The sequence below is a fragment of the Anthonomus grandis genome, chromosome 22 (assembly GCF_022605725.1).
Source record: "Anthonomus grandis grandis chromosome 22, icAntGran1.3, whole genome shotgun sequence".
Classification (NCBI taxonomy): domain Eukaryota; kingdom Metazoa; phylum Arthropoda; class Insecta; order Coleoptera; family Curculionidae; genus Anthonomus; species Anthonomus grandis.
In genome coordinates, this window is record NC_065567.1 from 29030174 (window position 1) to 29053735 (window position 23562).

Sequence of the window (23562 nt, forward strand, 5' to 3'; positions counted from 1 at the left end):
TATTAATGGCTTCCTTTCTAAACCCTACGGAGAAAATTGGAGAAGCCTTCCGGAACTAACGTTTTATAAAAAACACTTGATTCTCACAAAAAGATTCTGCCTCACCAGAAGAAACCGTTGATGGTTAGGATTTTTTTTCTGCTTTTTCTTTATGTGTTTTTTTAAATCATAAGTATCATAAGAAATGCGAATTTCAATGTTTTATTTGTATGACAAAATAATTTACTTTATTGAACTAATTACTATTTTTTTTTATATTTAAGGTACCTATGTATTTTCAAAACTGGTTATTTGCAATAAAAACCCTGTTTTTTAAAAACTTTGCAATTATGTTAGGCTGAAATCTCCTAAATTACATTTCTAAAAGTCTTAAGCAACAATTATAAAAACCTTTCAATTGCGAGAAAAATACTACAGGGCCTTTAATCGTTTTTTTCGATTTCCCAAAAAAGGCTTACGAGCAAAAAGCAAGTTTTGCAAATAATGGCCTCATATATAGAAGACCTGCCAATATTGGCTGACTTTGCAGAATATGCCAGAAAAACCCAATTGCTTGATGATCCAGTAAGTGAGAAATAAAAATACGAAAAATATAGAAGACTTGCTAATACTGTCATTTCCCGAATTGGCTATAGGTGTACTTTGTGTCTTTTTTTTATTAAATACAGTCAAAAACTGTAAAAAATCAAATAGCCTCACAATAAACGATGTGAAAACTCCATAATAAGAATCTGACAAGCTGCCTTGGTCGATGCAAAAAATGAAAACCGCGCCGTTCCACCAGCCAGGCCAGGCCGGCCCAGTCAAATTACAGGTTGTCAGAATAAGCAAGCGCCCGGCATTTCTATCCAACAATCATCTCTTCTCTTCCTTTAAAAAGAAGGATCGCGATATCGAGGAGTTACGTGTTGTTTGTTAACGAGGTGATGGCATGATTTTTTTCCTCTCAACTCTCAAACCCCCGGAGACACACTTTTAACTGATAATAATTGTTATCCCTTGCCACTTTAACTCCCCGTAAATATTATTTTGTTTTATTTATCACCAGGATGCATATATTTTAACACGATGAAGCTAAAGGTGTCATTTTGAAATTGGATCGTTCTATCGTTGAAGAGTCTCATTAATTCTTTTTTTTTTCTTAATATCTCAAGTCGCCAATGATATGGTGCTGAAGTGATTAATCGAAGGAGGCGCCCATATAAACAAATATTTAAAACAAGGGTCCGGGCGCAGGTAGAAGCGAAGCCAAGAGGTGCGGGACAAAGCAGTTCTTTATTCGACCACGGCGTTTACACTCTTGAAGTGGCCAGTCACGCTGGGGTGGACACCGTGGACACGCTGAATAAATAACGCCGAAGGCGCTTCTCTTTTAAATAAATAAATAAGGTCGTCTAGTATTGCATAAGATGCTCAGTTTTTTGTATATTTTAATAGTAATAATATTAAAAGATCTTCTCTTCATGCGGAATTCACCTAGAGACAATCGAAAATGCAAGTAACTGAACAGAATACAGTGGGTCCTAAGAATTTCATCATACGAAAAAAGTACTTAACACCAGCAGAAATGAATGGCATTCATTAGAAGAGATGAAACTTATGTGTAGTGTCCATCCATTTTAAATTACTGTTTTATTGTTTACTATCCTTGTCTTGATAAAATAACCCATTGTTTGTGTGTAATTTAAGAAAATTTGATTATGTGTCCATTTATATCTATCGATTGCAGTGGCTAAAAATGTCATTTCTTTTTAAGTTTCATTTTCTTGCATTTATGTGTCGGCTCTAAAAAAACCAAGAGCCAAAATATCTGTTAGAGAAATTAATTCAAAAAAATGCGATTCATGATAGAGATATAAGACATAAGACTCTGACATTGCCACACCATAGCACAGCTCTTTTCTCACGTAGTTATACTTACATTGCCGTAACAATTTATAATCGATTGAGACCTAATTTTTCAATTCCAATATCTCGCTTTAAAAATTATTATATAAACTTTGTTCTTCTCTCAATTTGTTCTTTGGTTAATTTTTGTATTACTATTACTGCCTGTTTATCAAAACATTTTTAATTATTGTTATTAGGGTTAAGAGATAAAAGTAGCTTTAACTAATCTTCGCCTTTTTGGGAAATGTAATGTAATGTGCATTTGATACCAAATAAAGACATATTTATTTATTTATTTATTTATTAAACCTAGTTAAGTATCAAGACAATTTCCAGTAAAAAGATTCAAAGAGGAACTAGTAGATTAATTATTAGAACAGCAACTTAATGAATTACAAGATCAGGGACATTCACGACATCTAGACCAATTACTTAACAAACAAAAAGTGAGAGACCAATTTTTGCGTATTGTTAGTACTGTTTTTATACTAAATATTTATAAATAAAATTATATCACATTTAGCAGTGTTATTTATTTAATTATAACAGTGTTATTAAATTAAATATTGAATAAATATTTTGTGCAAAAATATTGTTTTTCATCAACAGAACCCTTAACCCCCCACCCACCCCAAGCGTTTGCTCAGCAAGAAATTCTTTTGAAAAATCACCGTTTTTCGTCCATAATATCTAATCTAATAGCACTGTTTTTGTATTAAATATTTATTACTATACATATATATAATTATATCAAATTTAAATAAACAAACTGCGTTACTAAATTAGATATTAACGACGAACCCAGCTGTTATTCATGTGTATTATTTTAAAAAAACAATGCTTTTTGAAGACAATTTCTTACTGGTAAGTTATGTGGGGTGGGTGGGGGGGTTAGGGTAAGGTTAATGAAAAACAGATTTTTTGCAGAAAATAATTGCCTGAGAAAAAAATACTTCTTAAGAAAATTACAGGTTATAAAAAAATCTATAGTTTTTGTATTTATATTTTTTTCACATAACCTTAAGGTTTTTGAGTAAAATGTAAAGAAACCCTATTTTATTTCTCGAAAGCAAGCGTATCGTTGTTTCATTTTTTTATCGCAAATAAAATATGGGGCTAAATTAAGGAAAATACATAAATACATAAAAGATATAGCAAGAAATATATCACCACTGATAGTTCGGGATTCTATACGGCATATAATAGATAGATATGCATGTATTTTTTATTATTTTTTTTAAATTATTTGCACCCTTTATATAATTTTAATAAATACTGTTTTAAAAATAAAAAAGACATTGCCAGGTTGCTATTTAAAAAAAAACAAGTTTGGTGTTGTAACCTTTATTTGAAACACAATGTAAAATATATTTTTCTATTATAAAATTAGCAAAAAATCGACGAGTATGAAGTTTTTTGAAAACATACAGGATTACGAGAAAATTATACTCATGAGTCCTTGTATTCACGATAGATATTCTAACAGTTGCTTCATTTTGTACCACGTAAGCATATGTCCTTTTCTTTTAATAATCAAGATATATAGGAGGTAGCCAGAAAAATAAACTTCAATAAAATCATCACCTTGTCCTATGAACATAACCTTCATTTAAATATTGAAAAAACTAAATTATTTTGTTTTGGTAGTAAAGCTAATAGTCTCCTTAACTTGAATCTAGGTATAACGTTAGATGAGGACTAGATAGGCGATTTAACGAACAATACATACAGTGTGGTGACTTTAACTGGAATAAATTCAGTTAAAACTAATCAAAATTTATCTCGCAAAATTCCTGAGACCCGTCGATTTTTGTTTATTTTTTTCACATTTCAAGATAGTTTTTGTATTTTTTCACCTACAGGGGGAGTCCAAATTAACCCCCACTTTTTTTTTTCAAATGGAAAGGATGGATTACGTAAATATGACCTTGCATCACATTTAATCTCTGGATAATTTTGATATTAAAAATCCTCATGTTTCTCAAATTTTAATTTTTTAAACTTGAAAATCAAAATCCGAATACAGGCAATTCTAATAGTTTTTTTTGCAACTTTGAAACACGAGTATTCCGAAATCTTTAGACAAAAACCAAATAAGAAGGATACTACTGGAAAGAAAATTGAACGGAATCCCATTTAAGATTCTAAAGGTAAATCTACCCCTCCTAGGGGGTTAAAAAATAATCATTTTCAGTGTCTCCATTACAAATAAAATTGAAGTGTCTTTCCGATTTAACTATAAAAAAGATATTAATTTCAAATTGATACACGACGTAGGTTTGCAACTACATGAGAAAAACATTACATGGATGAATATTTTATTGCTCTAGGAAAGAAGCTGAAGCTTTCAGAGGCTACACTTTAAATGACGTAAACTGATTCAATGTTAATAGAAATAAGAAATCTAAGGGGAATGTATGCAATACTAGCCGGAAAATTGGTGTTCGTTTGCATTTGTAGGCCAGATTTTTAAAAATAATTTAGGATTTTTTTGCCACTTATTTATAGCTTTGACGTGGTTATTACAAATTTACTAAAACTCAAGAAAAATTCAATAAAATTTCTTAAAAATTGGCACGAACCTCTCGTCTCAATAAATTTGGAGAAAATTTAAGAAAAATAAGAAAAATGTTCAAAATAAGACTGTAATAACTACTTTAATTATTAGAATCCAAAAAAGCTCCTAAAAAAAGCTTAAAAAAATTTTAGTTGCACTCAAGAAAAATGACCTTGGATTATTTTATATCCACAAAAGACTATTGTTCTATTTCAAATTTTATAGATACTTTTTCTCATTATATTGCTTGACACTTATTAAATAATAAGGTATTGAACATTTAATAAAAAATATAATAAAAAAATTTAAATAATAAGATATTGAATTTTTATGTTTGGGAGCATTATTAATTTTATTATAATTTTTGCCTTTGCTATTAAATTATTGACATGTTATTACAAATACATCCACCTGGTTTAGATTAGAAATGTTAGAAAGTATTAAATAAAATGACATCGAATTAATTGAACATGGATCTCAGTTCAGTGTTTGGGTTTAATGGAGGTTTCATATAAAACTAAGAATGGTTAAAAAAAAAAACCTGATATAATGGGGGTATAAAAACCGAAGATTTAATGTACTGCCTTAAGTCGGGTTAAAGTAAATATGTATTTGCCGTGTAACGGTCGGCGTATAATCGAAACTGGACTTAAATTTTCACGAAACACGATTATTACCCTTTTCGAAATAATGAAAAGGCAGTCGGAGCAAAAACTTGTACTCGCCGAATATTCGCGAAACGAGCAGCAGCGCGAAGCCACCACGTCGAGTTTTTCGAAAAAGCATTAAAGCATAAAAAATGTCGGGACGGTTCTCGAATCGGCCGAAAATTTATTGGAATTTGCCGTAACTCGGTAACGGTATGCCCTTTCTTTCTTTACGGCGACTTGGCCAGAATCTATAATTTTCGTTCGCATTTTTTTGCCCCGCATAAGCATCGCATAAAAGTCGTCTAACTTTGGCCGGTTTTATGCTTTTTATGTTGCGGCGTGCCAAAATTAACGGCTCGGATCGCTCGCATTACTCGTTTTTACCCGCTGCGGAATATAGAATATCGAAAACGTTTGCTTTTTAATAGCCGACCGACCAAACGTAGAAGAAGTCGATTTTTAGTGTCGCGCCGAAGGTCCAACGTGAAATTTTCGGAATCCAGATCGACTACACGAGCCAACGAAATACTTTTTACTCCTGGTTACGTTCAAATCCCTATAAGGCTCTGCTTCCATTTTATTTTTGCAGCATTTCGTTCTTGCCTCCTAAATCATATGGGAATTTTGTTTAAATAAATAAATTATAAAAATAACACAATTTACAACTATAGCGAGTTGGAAAGTTTCTAAAGTAAATAAAGGTTGCTAGTTTATGGAAAGCCTATTGAATTAGGTACATTTTGCGATCTGACGATCATTACAAACAATTTAGTTGGCATGGTATCTAAATTTGAATTTTTGAAAAAAAATTGAATCTTTAAAAAAAAACAAATTTTTGTAGCTAATTTTCAACTGTTTTGGAGATATTAAGTGTTTTCCAATTTATTGCAAAAATTCGTTACAACAGACTTAATATTTGGGAAAGTAAACATAAACCATTTCAACACTCCTGACTGATATGAGATTAAAAAATAAATAAATAAAACTGTGTTTAAGATGTTGGAAATTATTGTCTGTCAGCAATAGGTATCAGAGTCATAGTTGTTTGAATTTCGTTAACTGATATATTACTTGACGCATTTTAAAAATAATTATTATAGTCTTGGCATGTCATTGGATAAATAAAAATAGAAAAACACATTTTCAGAATGATAGCGAAGATATTAAAGAACTGAGACAGGGATATGTCCGAAAAAGTCGAGATTTTGGCTCTCCTAAGACATATGTCATATATCACGGACGCAGTTAAAAAATTAGAAAAGAATCACTAGAAAATGAGTATATACGTACGTGACTGGATTAACTGAACTAGAAAAATACAATTTTAGAATGAAACCGAGGATATTAAAGGACTGAGACAGGAATATGTCCTAAAAAGTCAAGATTTTGGCTCTCCTAAGACCTATATCCTAGACACAGTTAAAAAATTAGAAAAGAATTACTATAAAATGAGTGTTGGAATTTTGCTTTCTATAATTTTTATCGACCTCCAAACATTAAATAATTTGTTAAGTGACTTTGATGGCATTATTTCTTCAATATATCCGAGTGTCCGATAAAGTGTAGATAATCCGTTGACAAACCGTTTTGAAAATTGCAACCTCGATCAATGAGCCAGTGACGTATGTCTGCAACATCTGCTTGTTTGATTGATACTATTTTTGTAAGTAATATAGATTTTGTATTAAATTTTCATTTATATTTAATTATCTTTTGAATAAAAAGCCATTTATTAATATGATTACTTGCTGGTTTATTGTAAAGCCTACTGAATAAAGGTTACTCCGCAACGTCAAAGTAATATTTCCTATTGTTCTCGATCGGCAGTAAGTACTTTCAAGGTAAGATAACCCACCAAATAACCGTAACAAGGTTTTAATAGCGTTACGTACCTATCACGGAATTTAAATGTCAGTCAATTGAAGTAAGCAATATATTAGAATTATGGCCGTTTAATAGAATTATAAATTAAATATCTTTTCGCGTGGATTCATGCCTCAGAGCGGTTCAGTGTCCGTGATTTATTATTCGCGAGGATAATGTGCAAAACATTTTTGAATGCACACACGCTATTAGTTTTAGGCTTTCGTCGTACAGTTATTTGCCTGGTGCATTTCCTGGTACGTTCTATAACCGATAAGTTATTGGACATGTAATTTGAATAATTGTATGATTTTACTTGGAAAAACTATTATAAGGAGTGCTTACCCTGAGAAAATCGACGATTGTTGTTTTTTTGATCCATTAACCCGGTGAAATTCTCACTCCACCCACAAGTGCCTAAAAAAGAACGTCTTTTATTTTTTTTAGCATAACAATCTCGTTAGAATATTTCATGCATCATAAAATGTCGTTTTAATGAATAAATTTACGTATCGAGCGAAAGATAAATTATTCCGAAAAAATATCAATATTTATTCTGGCCAAGTGACCGTTATGTTTAATAAATATCTGGTTAATAATAGTTATTTAAATGATAAATGGGCGTCATCCTCACTGTTTTATGTTAACAAGATACCATGCCAACTAAATCGTTTGTAATAAACGTCAAATAAAATCGATAATTCTTATAAAGTTGTTAGATCAGTATTTTTGTATTTGCTAGTAATCTGGAATCGCTCAAACTGGTTATTGATTTAGTCATTTTGCAGGCAAAAATGAGCTAGTAGGTGCCAAAAAACGCGTTAATTTAATGAAATATTCGTTAAAATAAAATCCATGGTAAGTGGCTAAAGAATATTCTAAAACGCTCTAAGTAAAATATAAAAACTGTCCAAAAATGGTATTTCTTCTGTGTAGTGCAGATCCGAAGTTATCAAGAAAGTTTCGGATATTTTTTTGTTCAGAACAGTTATAAATTTCTCTTAAGAAATCCCTTAACGTTTGTAAAGAAGCGAACAGGCGGTTAAGGCAGAAACATAAAAAAACCAAAGAAACGGAGAAGAACGGACTTTTTTTTCCAGCCGATCATGTTTTATGTATTTCGTGTATCTTATGTAGAGGTGACAAAGGAAACTAGTTACATTTTTTAATGTTGTTTTCCCATTTGGTGTGGACGTGAGCGGCAGGGTAATTTATTTAGGTGTTTTCTCGTAAAAATATACGCATATTTTAACTATTAATTATTTGGTATTTTTTACACGTCCGCGAGAGACTTTTTCGTATGTAGAAGGCTTTAAAATAAGATTCTTTAGTTAATTATATGGCAAAATTTAATGTTTAACTAAACAGGTATTAAGAAGATTAATATACAATATTTGTTAAATTAGATGCATAATTTAATGATATACGACGCACATATTTTTAATTTTATTAATATTCGTGGCATTACTAAACACTTTTATAAAAACTAATGATTTCTTATCACTAGTAAAATTTAAATGCATAATTTAATAGTGTATGTTATGCAGTTTTTTATTTTTTAAAAGGTTGCATAATTTATATTATTACAATTTTAAAAGTCACTCAAAATATATGATGGTCATATTATTAAGTTCAGTAATGGAGCAATCATAAGGAGGTTAATATTGTATAAGACGACTTTTATTTAGGCTCTATGTACTAAATTAAATTATAAATTATCACTTAAATGCACAATTTAATAGTGCATAAAGCACACCTATTTCACGGAACTTGCGGTATCGGTTTCGGAAACCAAAAATTGTCAATTTTTTTCCTTATGTAATTTTTTTTTTGGTAATAAATTTTTTTGACTTTGACTTTTTTGAGATTTCATTTATTATTATCATAGGAATTCCATAGATTATATTATTACTAGTGATTCGAGTAAAGTTTGCACTCGTCAAACGTCCAAAGCTAATGGAAAAATTGAGTAAAAGATATAAATTATTAATTATATATGCATAATTTAATAGTAGCACGATTTATTAATTATTAATATTTTACATCTTTTATTAGAGAAATAACATGGTGATAGAGGTGACGAAAAGTCCAGGCATATAGTGTAATGATATTTGCTCCATGTAGTGCATTAAAATAAAAATCACAAACTAGATGCATAATTTAATAGTATACGATGCCATATTAATAATTTTCTTAATTTAGTAATGGTGTAATAACACATAAATTAAATAATATTTGTATATAGTGGATTGAATTTAAAACTAACATTTAAATACATAGTTCATGAGGTTTATACTATTAAATTATTTTAATTTCAATTGGATATTGAAGAGTTATTTAATTTATTATTATCAAAGAAATTTGATAGATTCTCAAGCAGTAATAACAATGATAAAATAAATTACATACAACGTAAATTGAAAAAATTATGTTGTTATATTTTTATACTTAATTTAATAGTACCCGATTTATATATTAATATTTTTTTTACATCTTGTATCGGAGTAATAATATGAGGGTAAAGATGACGATTAAACTATATAATAAAATGATATAAGCCTTATGAAGTGCAATAAAACAAAAAAGACGAGTTAAATGCATAATTTAATAGTACATGAGGCACACATTATTAAATTATTTTAATTTTAATTGAATATTAGAAAGTTATTAAATCAATTTATATCATGGAGATTCTATAAATTCCAAAGTAGTAATAACAATGGCAAGATAAGTCGCGTTGCACGTAATGGAAGTATTGTGTAAAAAATCTAAATTAATACATATGCATATATGCATAATTTAATAGTGCATGAGCTTTATTTAAATTTATGTAGTTATAAACTAAATGCCTATTAAGAGGGTTATGTAAAAATACAATTAAAACATTTTCAAGCATTAAATTACGTTTTTAATATACAGAATTTATTAAATTAGATGCATATTTTAAAATATGCGTCTCGCAGATTTTTGTTTTTAAATTATTAGAAAAAATAATAAAAATCTATGATTTTATATCACTAGACTCATATAATTCAAATAGGAATTTTAATTTAAATGCATAATTTAATAGTGCATGAGGCACATTTTCTTATAAAATATTTAGTGTATTATTTCCAATAGAGTTCCATAGATTATTGTATTACACTGATTTCAATCGAGTTTAGACATGGCGCAATCGAATAAATTGCATGAAAAATATGTAATAAAAAATGTCAAGTAGATGCATAATTTAATAGTGCACGATGCACATGTCATTAAATTATTTTGATTTCAATTGAATAATAGAAACTTATTAAATTTATTAATATCAAAGGAATTCAATAGTTTCTAAAGCAGTAGTAACAGTAGCAAAACAAATCGCGTTGCTTATAAATTAGTTAGAAAAATATAAATTGTTCCATATATATGTATGCATAATTTAATAGTAGACGATTTATATATAAATATTTTTTTTTTAAATCTTGTAATACAGAAGTAACATGGGGGTAGAGATGGCGTATAATAGTACAAACATATAATGACCTGATACTTGCCTTATGTACTAGATTAAAATAAAAGTGTCAAGCTAAATGCATAATTTAATATCACATAAAGCACGTATTATTAAATTATTTCAATTAAGTATTAGAAACTTATTTAATTTCCTATTTCTAAAAAGGTTTCGTATAAAGATATAAATAGAAGTAGATGCATAATTTAATAGTACACGATACATATATTATTAATTTCTCTAATTCAGTAATCGAATATTGGAAAATGATACTGGTCATATTTAATGAAAAATTAATTTATTTTATTATCAGACCCAATTTGAATTGAACTTGATAAGAAAATGTGATTTCCGCGACGAATTAGGCCCTAATGGATGAATTTTAAGGATAATGGTACATTGAATACTTCCTATGTATTTAATATGCTGATAATTAGTCAAGCTTCTTAACATCCGCATTCCCATCGAAAAATTCAGCACCAGGATACGTCAAAAATTACCAAACCAAATGTAACGACACGCCGTGATAAACATTCGGTATTTAAGTCGATAAATAGTCGACTTTTTTGGCGCTTGAATATTTTTTAATTAGTGTGTGAACACAAAGACGAGTAGGTTCGGTACTTTTCAGGAATTCAAAAGACTCCTATTAGGTGACAGGCGATTTGTCTTCTCGTTTGAGGAATCCCGCGAATTTTCCCACTTCGATGGCCACCATAAATCCGGATTGTTTTCGGGCATTTTTTCTCCATTAAATCAAGTGTAAATTAGATTCAAAAGAATGCGTTTAAGGCTGAATATTTAAATAAATCAAAGGTAATTAATGTCTTTAGTATAGATTTTAACGATAACATTAAAAGTGTATATTATAATTGGCACCACATTAGTTATAATAAACCAATTAATGATACTGCTGCGTTCTTTTCAAGTTTTCTAATCCCTATCCAAACCTAAGAGTCCAGTTATTATATTTAGATATCTCGCTTGTTAATGGAGAGAACCAGGTCGAAATTGTGCCGGATTAAAACGGTTCTTTTCATGAAAGAAATCATTAAAACACTTGACAAGTCACGTCGGATTTTTAGCTTTTTTCCCCGAGTTAATCCTTTTAGTGCACAGTTGGTGATATTCAATGTCGTTTAAAATAATTTATAACTGTAAATAAACTTATTTATATATAGTGAAGAAATGACGATTTATTTGACCGGTTCACAATACTTGTCTTAAATTTAATACTTTAGGCGCATGCCATTTTAATTTTAATCAGTCTCCTCTTATATGATATTCACGCCATATATGGTAAGTAACTTTCAACGAAAACTTTAAAAAAAGTTAATGGCATTGTTTCGCATGTCATGTCTCACTAAAGCGTCTTTCCATGCCAATAGACAATTAAAATTTTCAACGAAACAAATTTAAAAGACGGACATAATGTCTTTACTTTCATCCCATCCCACTTGCGGAAGGCAGAGAACCGTTCGCGAACCCAGAGGGACCTTGACTTTCATAAATCAGTTTTTGCATTGCTTCATATCACGATATAAGGAAAATAAAACGTTAAAAGGTTTTTAGGTAAAATATCTATTAAAATTCTTTTAAAATCAGATCCATTTAAGTTATGCATGATATAAGAAAAATCAAACTTATTACCCTATTACTCTCCAATAACAGTTGCAATTTAATCACCTTGACTTATAAATGATTCATTATGGATATGGCGGCAGTGTTGTTGCTTTTTTTTTTTATTTCTTTATACCTAATGGCCGAACAAAATATGATCGCCATGCTCGGTAGCCGCGCGTGTTGTAAAACTGCAATTACATGCATATTAAAATACCCGAGCAACTGAAAACATGGTATATCGGCCATAAAAAGAATGATAAAAGAATAAATAGACAAAGGAAGCCGCCGAGTTATGGAGAATTAGATGGTAAAGTGGCCTGTTAGAGTAAAATAAGTTGTTTGTAAGGGACTGGGTTACTGGCTTTAAAGTAATGGGAAGGAAGTTGTTTCTTTTTAATAGAGAGTGAGCATGGCGAAGCGGTTAGGCCTCCGTCCGACCTATACAAGAATTTTTAATTTATTAGCATCATTTTGCAAATGTTGCTTTATTATTTAGTTCTCTGCGCATCCAAAACCCGTTTCCGATCACAGATCATGCGCGTTTGCTTCAAAAATTTATTATTAATTAGCAGGATCGCATTTGCTAGTGACAAATCAACCGTGATATTCAATTTAGGAAATTGCTATACAAATAAGACAGTCTGAACATTCCCAACACACGCACCCATGTGATGCAATGTAAATATATGACTATGAAATTTCCATAGCTAACAAACTCGTACGTAATAAATTTCCATCTAGTTGAAATAATCCCATGAATCGGCTTTGCATACCCAATGCGATGCTTATCTCTATACGTTCGCATCTATTTAAATACCGCCTGATGGAAGCAGTCGTTTAACACATCACAAATTTTCTTTCTTTATGTTTGGGTTATTAAACGCATATTTTCCTTTTTGGTTCTAATACTTTTAAAAATGTTTTTTTTTTAGATAAACCCTTTGATCTCTTACCTCAGGCAAAACATTTTTTCCTTAATATGTACTTCACTAACCATAACTGAGATATCTTTTATTACAATAATTATTGCTTGTTTTTATTACACCAAGGAAGAAACGTAATTAAACTAAAGTACTCGATTAATAAAAAATTTATTCATTGCTCATAAATGTCATAAGATAAGCCAATCTCGCGCCTAAAAGTGTCACAATAAATGTTGTTCAAACAAACCAGGTTCATCGGAGAAATCATTAACATAATCTTTAATTATGTGTCACACGTTCGGATGATACCGTTAAGTAAATCCTTATTTGTTTTATCCCACACACGAACGATGGCCTTTTTTCCTCTCTTCTTGAAGTTTTTTTTTACTTATTTGGCTTGATAACTAGATAGTGTATATTTTCGTGGCATGTTTGGTGTCAAGGTTAATTACTGTTAATGGATTTGTCGGTACCTACACATACACTTTTAGACCATTTTTTTTTGGGGCAATAGCAGTTCTGCGCAATCGTTTTAGTTTGCTTGGGGCGCATATTTCTTTCCCATAAAGGACTTTCTAATAAATTTTAAATATTTTTTTTTTCGTTAAAGAATTATTATAAAATGAGTGTAATTGGATCAATAGAAAAGCACAATTTTAAATTGATACCGAAAATATTGTAAAAGTTTTAATTTTTCCTGATATTATATAGATGAATATTATAGAAAATCACGACTTTTTCGGACATATCACTGTCTCAGTTTTTTAATAACTTCGGTATCATTCTAAAATTGTGTTTTTATAGTTCAGTTAATATAATAACGGACGTATACACTAATTTTATAGTAATTCTTTTCTTATTTTTAAACTGCATCCAGGATATAGGGCTTAGGAGAGAGTATTCACACGTAACAAGTACACTACCGCTCAAAAGTATTTGCCCAGATATGACTGTTTTAAAGTTATAACTAAAAATAATAAACCCATCAGTTATTCTTATCAAACGGTTTATTTATAACAAAATGAATATAAACAATACATTTTTCAATTAATTAAATTTAAGAATTTTAGGAAGGTCTTTTAATAACAGCTTCACAGAGTTTCGGTAGTCTTCTAGTTTCCTGAGGTATCTTGTGCCACTGTTCTTGGATGATCCTCCACAAGTCTTCTTTTGATGTGGGGCATGATTTTCGCACTTGTCTATCCAGTTCATCCCACAGTAATTCGATAGGATTGAGGTCCGGTGATTGTGGGGGCCATACCATAACTTTCAGAAGATGTTGCCTTTGTAATTGACCTAATTATTGCTTGCACAATTTCGACGTGTGCTTGGGGTCATTTTCATGTTGAAAAATGAAGTTTTCACTAATTATTCGAGTACCAGAAGGAAGTACATTGTCACTTAAAAATGTGTTTTGTAACTCTCTTTTCGAAGAATTCCCTCTATTCTAATTAGATCGCCCACTGCAGATCCTCCGAACCACCACCGTGTTTAACTGAGGCCACCGTACCCTTTCATTGGCATAACGGCGAACACAAAATCGCCTCTTCGTTCCAAAAACCTCGAATTTCGACTCGTCACTCCAGAGAAGTTTCTTCCAGTCATTAATGGTCCATTCTTTGTGTGATTGGGCCCACTCAAGTCTTTTCTTCTTATTAACATCCTTCAGTAGCGGTTTTGATACAGCTAAACGTCCTTTAAGACCAACATCATAAAGTCGCCGTTTTACTGTCGAAACACTGACCGTATTTTACGCTCCTTGTTGGTTTTTGCTGTGATTTCAGGGGCGGTAAGGCGTCTATTGCATTTGCTTGTAATTATAATATTTAAATCCTCCTTTAAACTTGTTGCCTTTGGCCTTCCTGATCGAGGTTTATTGCTAATAGTCCCTTCTCTGGTGAATTTCCTAACATTATAACCGGACATAGTTATGCATAACGCGACCAAGCGCCAAATTCGAATTTTGGGTATTATTGCGCCATTTAACGGCCAAGGACTATATTTATCTACAAAATATTCTTGAACGCTACAAATTTATAGTAAGGACATAATTTTAAGTTACTTATTAAAATAATTATTTAAACTAAGCGCCAAACGGCTTATAACACTAGATGCATTTTCCATAAAGCGCGAATAAATGCCACGAAATTTTGCATTACCAAACCAAACGCCAAGATACTTGGTGCTTTGTTTAGTATTTCAAATATAAAGAATAGATCCCTAATATCATTGGCCTCTTGTCAGTAATCTTTTACACCGGGTGTTATCAGAAGTTAAATGTAACATTTGGGAAATGTGCAAAATTAGTGGTATCTTCTTCGTTGTCGTTTTTCTAAAATTTGATAATTAGAGACATGTTTTTTTTTCCAGCAAAAACTACTGCATTTAATATGCTTTCCATTGATATACTTACTTTTGTGATAGCTATTGGTTTTCACAGCAATATCATGGGTAAAAGAGAGAAAACCACAATAATTGAAAATTTTCAAATTTTATATTTCTTGATTGACCAAAATTAAAAAATTAAACCTGCATTAAACAAACCTAAAATTATAACAAAATGTCTTCCCTCTTGTTCAATACATTTGATGCATCTTCTTCTGACACTATCAACAACCCGTTCAAGTTCAACGCGTTTTTGTCGCATTTCATTGCAAAACACACTAATTCGATTAATTAGTTCGTCTCGAGTATTAATGTTAATACTATAAACATTAGATTTTAATGTGCTCTAGGCAAGTCAAGGGGCGTAAGGTCAGGGCTTCTGGGCAGCCATCTTACCGGACCGTATCTTTTGATCCATTTCTCCCCAAAGCATTGATTCAAGGAATTTTGCACAATTTTGCTATGATGGGCTGGGCATCCGTCCATTTGAAACCAAAGTTCCTGTCTAGCGGCTAAGAGGATTTCTTCCAGAAAGTCAACAAGGTCATTATTTAATAAATTTGAAAACTCATTGGAATTGAGCCGATCAGGAAGTATTACAGGCCTGAAAGGCGACCTCTCATTAATCCTATCCATACGTTGACCATTATCTTATGCTGAAAATGTGAAACAACAGTCGCATGAGGGTTTTCTGTATGCCATATATGGTTATTTCTTAAATTCATTATTCCAGCTCTTGTAAATATTGCTTCATCTGTCCAAAATATTTGATCTGTTCCCTACTCTTGCAACTTATTCAAGTACCACCTACAGAATTGAAGCTTCATCTCACCATCCACTGGCAGTAAATCCTGGACTTTTTTCAAATGAAACGGATGCAAGTTATTTTTTTAAGAACTCTATGTACAGTGGAATGGTGAATCCTTAATGCAGCACCAATGCAGCGAGTACTTCTAGATCTATCTTCTCTAACAGCTCTTATAATCGCAGGTTCGTGTCTCCAGCGTTGACCATTTTGACCACCTTCTTTAATTCGCAAACCTCGAAAGATACCAGTTTTCCCACAGCGTCTGAACACTTCTGCAAATGTATTTCTATGGGGTTGCCGTTTATTAGGAAAACGAAGCATACTCCAAAGAAAAAAAAGAAGAAGGAAAACCCGCCTTTTTTCTTAAAGAATGAATATCGCGATTTGTTATTTGTTTACGGCTTCTCTAATGGAAATTTGTGGAGTTGTTGTATTAGGGAAGATAGATCTATAAGTACTCACCGCGTTGATGCTCAAAAGATCAAAAAATATAAAATTTGAAAATTTTCAATTTTTGTGCTGTTCTTTGCCCACGATATTGCTGTGAAAACAAATAGCTATCATAAAAGTAAGTATATTATTGGAAAGCATATTAAATGCAGTAGTTTTTGCTGAAAAAAAACATGTCCCTATTTACCATATTTTAGAAAAACGCTAACGAAGAAGATACTACTGATTTTGCACATTTCCCAAATATTACATTTAACTTCTGATAACACCCGGTACAAAAAATTTCTTTAAAACTTAAATATACCCACCTTATAGCAAATTTAATTCTCTTTCAGATGGTATATCTAAATTTTATGTGGTGGTAAGAATAACGGAGATATTCTTGTTTATATGAAAAAAAAAAAACAAAGGAATTTGATAAAATCAAAAAATATTAAATACCAGAAGAACTAACAACTTTTCGAAAAAATGTTAAATGACTTTTTTGTTGCAAATGACTTGTATAATCACCTCTTGAAGTTTGGCGGTTTTTATAGTAGACACCCTGTATAATGCCTGTAAGATATTAAAGGGAAGCCTTGTATATTGTTTCAATTGGCCCGGAGACGGGGACAGCTTAAACACATACCAGGGACAGTGGAAACACCATTAAGAATGAACAAAATATTTATTTTAGTACTGAAATAACATTCAATTTAGACATACGAAGATAAAAACATTGATACATAATTTTTACACTTAAATAAAACCAAATTTTTTATTCAAAAGTTTTAAACAACATAACAATTATCCTAATGCTGAAATAAAGATAAATTAGCAAAGTAGAATATTTATTCTGACATGCAGTTATGACAGATATACAAATCTTCCATTGATGGCAATCAATGCATTGCACCCACTTTTCCCCTGAACGGCTACTTCTATACGATTCCAAATATACTAGACAAAAACAGTCTTCATTGTTACTGCTGCTATTGTCCCGGCTATTCTGTTGATGAGTTTTTTTTTGGACACTGGTGTTTTTGGTGTATTTCTTGGATCACCAATTTTTTTTTTCACTTTATATTCTTGTTGAATAGCATCTTTTTCTGGTATAAATGGTGGATTTTCTGTAGTTTTCCGAGGAAGAGCTTTTGGTAACGGCCTTATTAGCTCAGTTGAAAACACATCCAAAGAGAGGTTAGTTGGCTAACTGGACACTTGCAGATGCAACTGGAGGCGGGGTGCTTGGTGGCTCTAACGAAACAGTTCCGCTCGTTGACGCTCTTGGGGAGTTAGAATTTACTAATTTTGAAAAAGAATCTTTAAATAAATCTTTATTCTCTCCTGAACCTACTGCCTGGACTTCTTGGGGGATATTTAACTGCAAATTTTCGGGAGCAGGTCTGTCAGTCTAAAGCCGTAAAAATATCTCGATTAAACGGCCATATACCAGTGCACTGGAATCCAGCAATAATATTAGATTGTGTTAAAACCATAGAGAGACTCTGTTTAACTGAATCTCTCTATGGTTTTACTACTAAAACATAATAATTTTGTCTTGTTGAGGTTTAAGTTAAGATTATGTTCGTAAGCTAATTGACTAACTATATTAAGATCCAAGTTTATTTTTCCGGGAGCTTTCTGAGTATCTTGAGGATTGAAAGAAAAGTAGATCTGAGTATCATCAGCATAGGCATGTGTACTACAAAAAAAAAGAAGCACAGCAATAACGTCTATTGTGTAAATAATAAATAAGAGCGGGGATAAAATAGCACCCTGAGGTGCACCAGATTTAATCGAAATATTATTTGTTACCGAGTCACCGAAACTGATCTTTTGCGATCTGTCTCGAAGAAATGATCCAACCAGGTTATGTGCATCGGAGTCAGAGCCATAGTACTTAAGTTTAGCTAATAAGAGCCTATGCTCTAAAGTATCAAAGGCCTTAGAGAAAACCAACAAAAAACAGAACACTAACAAGACCTTCATCGAAACTTAATGACATGATCAAGTACGGAAGCCGTACTGAACCCCTTTCTAAATCCGCACTGAAAACTAGGACTAATTTTATTATTGCTAAAATGAAAAAAGAATTGGTACTTATAATTCTTAAGTCGGAAAAGGTTTGAGGATCATTTATTTTAAGTAAAGGGATAACAATTGCAGTTTTCTAAAGTGTCGGTATATCGCTCGTTTTAATTATAGAGTTAGTCATATGCATAATAATATCTTCTATAAAAGGGCTACACATTGTGCGTTTAAATGCCGAAAAATAGGTGTCACCACCCAAGATTCTCGACAAGCAGACTCTTCTTACCAAGAAATGGATGGATATGCAGGAAATTTGCTAAACCTGCCATTATTACATTCTAATGAAATTTTTCTACATTTACCTAGAGACCAGCACTGAAAGGCTACATATATACTGCTATCTGCCAGCTTGATGATGCTGGAGATGTGATAATTGTCATCGTTTTGCCTGGATTGTTTCTCATCCAAGAATCGCAAGTTGAATTTACAGCTTTTTTAAAATCGATCAATCCAAAGGTTGTAGTTTATGTGAACAGTGTGGGGGAAATGAGAGGACAACAATGCCATTTTCTTTGCAAAAGTCCAAGCATCGTATGCTTACATGAGATTGATGGTTATCTATTAAAAGCAAAACTTTGTTTTCAATTGAACTGTTGGTATGTTTTCGAAAGTGTCTTAAGTAAAGCAAGAATTTATCTTCTTGCATCCATCCACTAGCATTTCCTACTCCAATGCACCCAGGTGGACCGTCACGAACGAAATTATCCTGATATCTTAATCTTGGAAAGATAAAGATTGGTGGGATGCTATTTCCAATTGCATTTACCGCTATTGCCACTGTAACCAAAGTGCCACGTTCTCCTGATGTAAGTGCCCCTACATGTTTACGTCCCTTTTCTGCTACGATTTTAGCAGGTTTTTTCATTTCATTTCATAAATGCCCTTCGCTTGGAATTTATATCTGTCTATTACCGTGGCAAGATTGTCAAAGAAAAGTTGTACATTTGTTGGGTTAAAACTGGTTGCTCTTGAAAGGCTTGTAGCCTGGGGACAACGGATTGATAGTTCAGGATTACGTTTCATAAACCCGGAAAACCAATCTTCTCCTGCCAATGAGTTTTTAGTCCATGTATCCCGGCATATTCAATGAATATTTGGTAGGCCAGTTTGCGTATTTCTTTTGGCGTTAGACCGTAAAATATTTGATATGCCTTTATTATGTATTTAACAATGGATTTTTTTTGCCCAACGTTAAATACTCGTCGTACGCACCTATATCCCCTTGTTATAGTTTCAGTGGACCCTTGTTCAATAGATTCTTTCTTTTTCTTAATAAATCTGCCTATAAGTGTCTCATGCAATTAGTTAAGCAATCCAAGTACAAATTTTCAGATATTTAGGTTTTTTGATTGTCGAGTTATGAGCACTTGAAATTAAATTAAATAATTTTTTTTATGTTTGTGCCTTTTTAATTTTCAAAAAATTACAAATTTACATTTAGGCTACGCAATAAATGAGAGAATATTATATTAAACTTTAATAAATAGTAAGAGAAAAAAATTCTACAATTAAATAATTTTTAATCATCCATTAAAATTATGCACAATTTAAGAATTTCAGTGCAGTGTGTCATATTCATTTAAATTATCTATAATAACCTAAAAATACTAAAATCTAAGGTATTCAAGAAGAGGTGTATTTTTTTTTTTGAACAACAAAAGAAAAACAGATTGACCTACTAATTTGTAACACTCTATATATCCGATATTACAAAATGTGTAATCGTGCAGCAAAGATTAATAAAAAGGTCAGTAACAGCGTATAAAGTTAACATTTCACGGTAATCGAAGCAACTGGATCTCGTCACGAATGCACATGTTTCATAACATTTAGATACGCGGGGACAAACTAGAAAAATCAAGAATTCTTTGTGATTTATTATTACGCATCCCTTAATGTATGTTCTAGACGTTTCCTAATTAGAGTTCGAGCCCTCATCTTCGAAAAATAAATTCCGTGTCAGTTAAAGTTAAGCGGGCAATAAAAAGCCATTTAGGAGATAAAAATCTTGTCGAATCTTCAAATTACGTTATATTTAATGGTAAAGCCCATGTGTGGTCTGAGAATCCGTTGGAATAACGTGAAAATGGACCGCGAGATTGACCGCGGGTCCATTTTTCAATTTAACGCACTGATCCGAACTGAAAATTCGCGAGAGATAAATTATCAAAAAAATCACTTAAAAGTCCATTTGAGATGCACCAAATTAAATATCGATAAATCGCAAACACTCGCTCGACAGACAAATTGAGAAGACACCGTCCGATGATATCGAGGGATCATTATAATATCAAATGCGGTACTACTTGTTTGCTGACAAGTGAAATGTCTGTTTGTTTACGTAGTGAAAAGTTCCCTTTATTTTTTCCCTGTCAACGACCCATAAAGTCTATTAAATTATTCAAATCTTCGTTCGAAATATGCAGTTTTCATGTCAGTCCCATTTTGGTGGAGATTATGTCGGCTCGCATTAGAATTGAACAGCTTGCCGCTATGTGAACCATTTCGTAATTAATAAAAATACGGTCATTATTTATGAGGTGATATTTAATGCATGTAACGGTATGTTATTAATAAATTGGTTTATGTTTTAAATAGGTTCTAAGGAAATAACTGATTAAGCTTTTAAGGGTGCCTAATTAGAAAAGATATAGATATAAAAATTTGCCTCATTAAATTTGCATTTTATACATTCATTTGCAAAAAGTGAAGAAAAATTAGAATATCTGCCTGGAATATTGATTCATTTTGTGTTCACACATAATTTTTATACAAATTTTGATTTATCAACACTTGCTAATGATTTTTGGAAAAAATTATTACTATCCGAGTTATTTTCGATTTTCTTCAAAAAATGTTCAACTTAAAAATTAATAGATTTTAAATTCCTTGCCACATTTCCTTAACTAACCACATCAATAAAACAATAATAAGTAATCAAAAAAAAAGAAAATATGTTGCATAACTCAGCCACACACCACGCAACGATAATTATTACGAATCAGTAGCCATACCCAGGTGTGTTCATATCTGTACCATATCATCTCGGCTGTGGTATTGTTATTGTCAGGCAACAAAAATTTAAATTAATACTCGCAGCATATACCGAGTGTGACAACGGTGCAAATGCCATAATGCTGATATCAAATGGAATTATTAAAAGAGCCAGACGAAGCATAATGTTAAGGCTAAGCAGTACACGACTCGCAGTCGATAAATGTAAATTAAAACATCAGTTTGACGAGCGTTTATACCAGAAATTGCAAATTGCCCGACAGTGCTTGCGGTTGTGCGATGTTACGTTAAAGGTCTCGCGGATCGGAATATTCATGATTTAACATCTATAATAATTTGTTTTAATGTAATAAAAATATTCAAAAGTTAGAAAATTAAATAAGGAATATTAGAGGTGCAATTTTTCGTTAAAGCAGGGGGTCGGGGAGTCACAAAAATTACAATGCAGGTGGATGTTGGGCGCCTCAATGTCTATAGAACATGAAAATATTCTCAATTGGAAAATTAAAGAAGTTTTTTTAAGATCTTCTGAATATTCTTGTTTGTTTATAGCAGGAGGTCGAGGAGTCAAATTCAGTTAGATGTTGGGCGCCTGAAAGTCTATACAAGGTGTTTACTATAAAAACTGCCAAACTTTAAGAGGTGATTATAAAAGTAATTTGCAACAAAAAAGTCGTATAACATTTTTTTGAAGTTGTTAGTTCTTCTGGTATTTAACATTTTTTGATTTTATCAAATTTCTTTGTTTTTTTTATATAAACAAGAATATCTCCGTTATTCTTAGCATCACATAAAATTTAGATATACCATCTGAAAGAGAATTAAATTTGCTATAAGATGGGTATATTTAAGTTTTTGAGTAATTTTTTATACCGGGTGTTATCAGAAGTTAAATGCAACATTTGGGAAATGTGCAAAATTAGTGTTACCTTTTCGTTGTCGTTTTTCTAAAATTTGGTAAATAGAGACTTATTTTTTTCAGCAAAAACTACTGTAGAATTTAATATGCTTTCCATTGATATACATACTTTTGTGATAGCTATTTGTTTTCACAGCAATATCTTGGGCAAAAGAAAACCACAAAAATTAAAAATTTTATATTTCTTGATTGACCAGAATTAAAAAATCTAAATTTCATAAACAAACCTAAAATATACAGAACATACCCTGTATAGAACATGATAAAAATATTTTCAATAAAAAATTTTAAGATCTTCTAAATATCCATGTTTCTTTAAAGGGAGAATCAAATTCAGTTAGATGTTGGGCGCCAAAAAGCTTGACAAATAAAAATAATTAGGGACAAGGGTCCACGGGTAGCCATGGCGACAAGAGAGATCATCTGTTCCTCACGTTAGCGCATACGGTCACGGAGAACGTGTTGGAGATTTATCAAAAAGTGGAAGACACTTTCAGCTGTCATCGGGAGTGACAGCTGGCATCGATAACCGCGTAAATAATATTCTCGCGGTCGGGAAAACCTGCTTTAGCGTCGCGAGGAGTCGTTTGTATTATTTAAATCGCCTGAATCCGTGTTGACAAATTAAAGGTTTAGTCTCGACTACAAGACAAACACGCCTTTATTGTTAACTGGACGATATTTTTTTTTTGTTACGATCGTCATCAAGAGAAAATAACTCTGTTTTTCTCCTTTAAACTGATCACGTTTCTGGTGACTATTTACATATCTAAAAAAAGTTTCTTTGATTTTTATTAGGCGCTTTAAGTTCAGTTAACTTTAATTAAGATTTACTCAGCCTTAACATTAAATTATTGGCTCTTTTAATTACCTAAATATTTAATTTTTTAAAATAACATACAGTTTTTATTTGTTT

General features: G+C 31.5%; 1 long non-coding RNA gene across 2 annotated transcripts in view; it reads right to left on the reverse strand.

Moving 5' to 3' along the window:
- Positions 1 to 23562, reverse strand: part of LOC126748192 (uncharacterized) — a 169116-nt gene that overhangs the window by 142083 nt on the left and 3471 nt on the right. Inside the window, exon 3 of one of the 2 annotated variants that reach the window (XR_007664654.1) lies at positions 7306 to 7377. The exons of the other annotated variant lie outside the window; for it this stretch is intronic. This is a non-coding gene — a long non-coding RNA (uncharacterized LOC126748192). The remainder of the gene's footprint in view (positions 1 to 7305; positions 7378 to 23562) is intronic. 2 annotated transcript variants of the gene reach the window in all.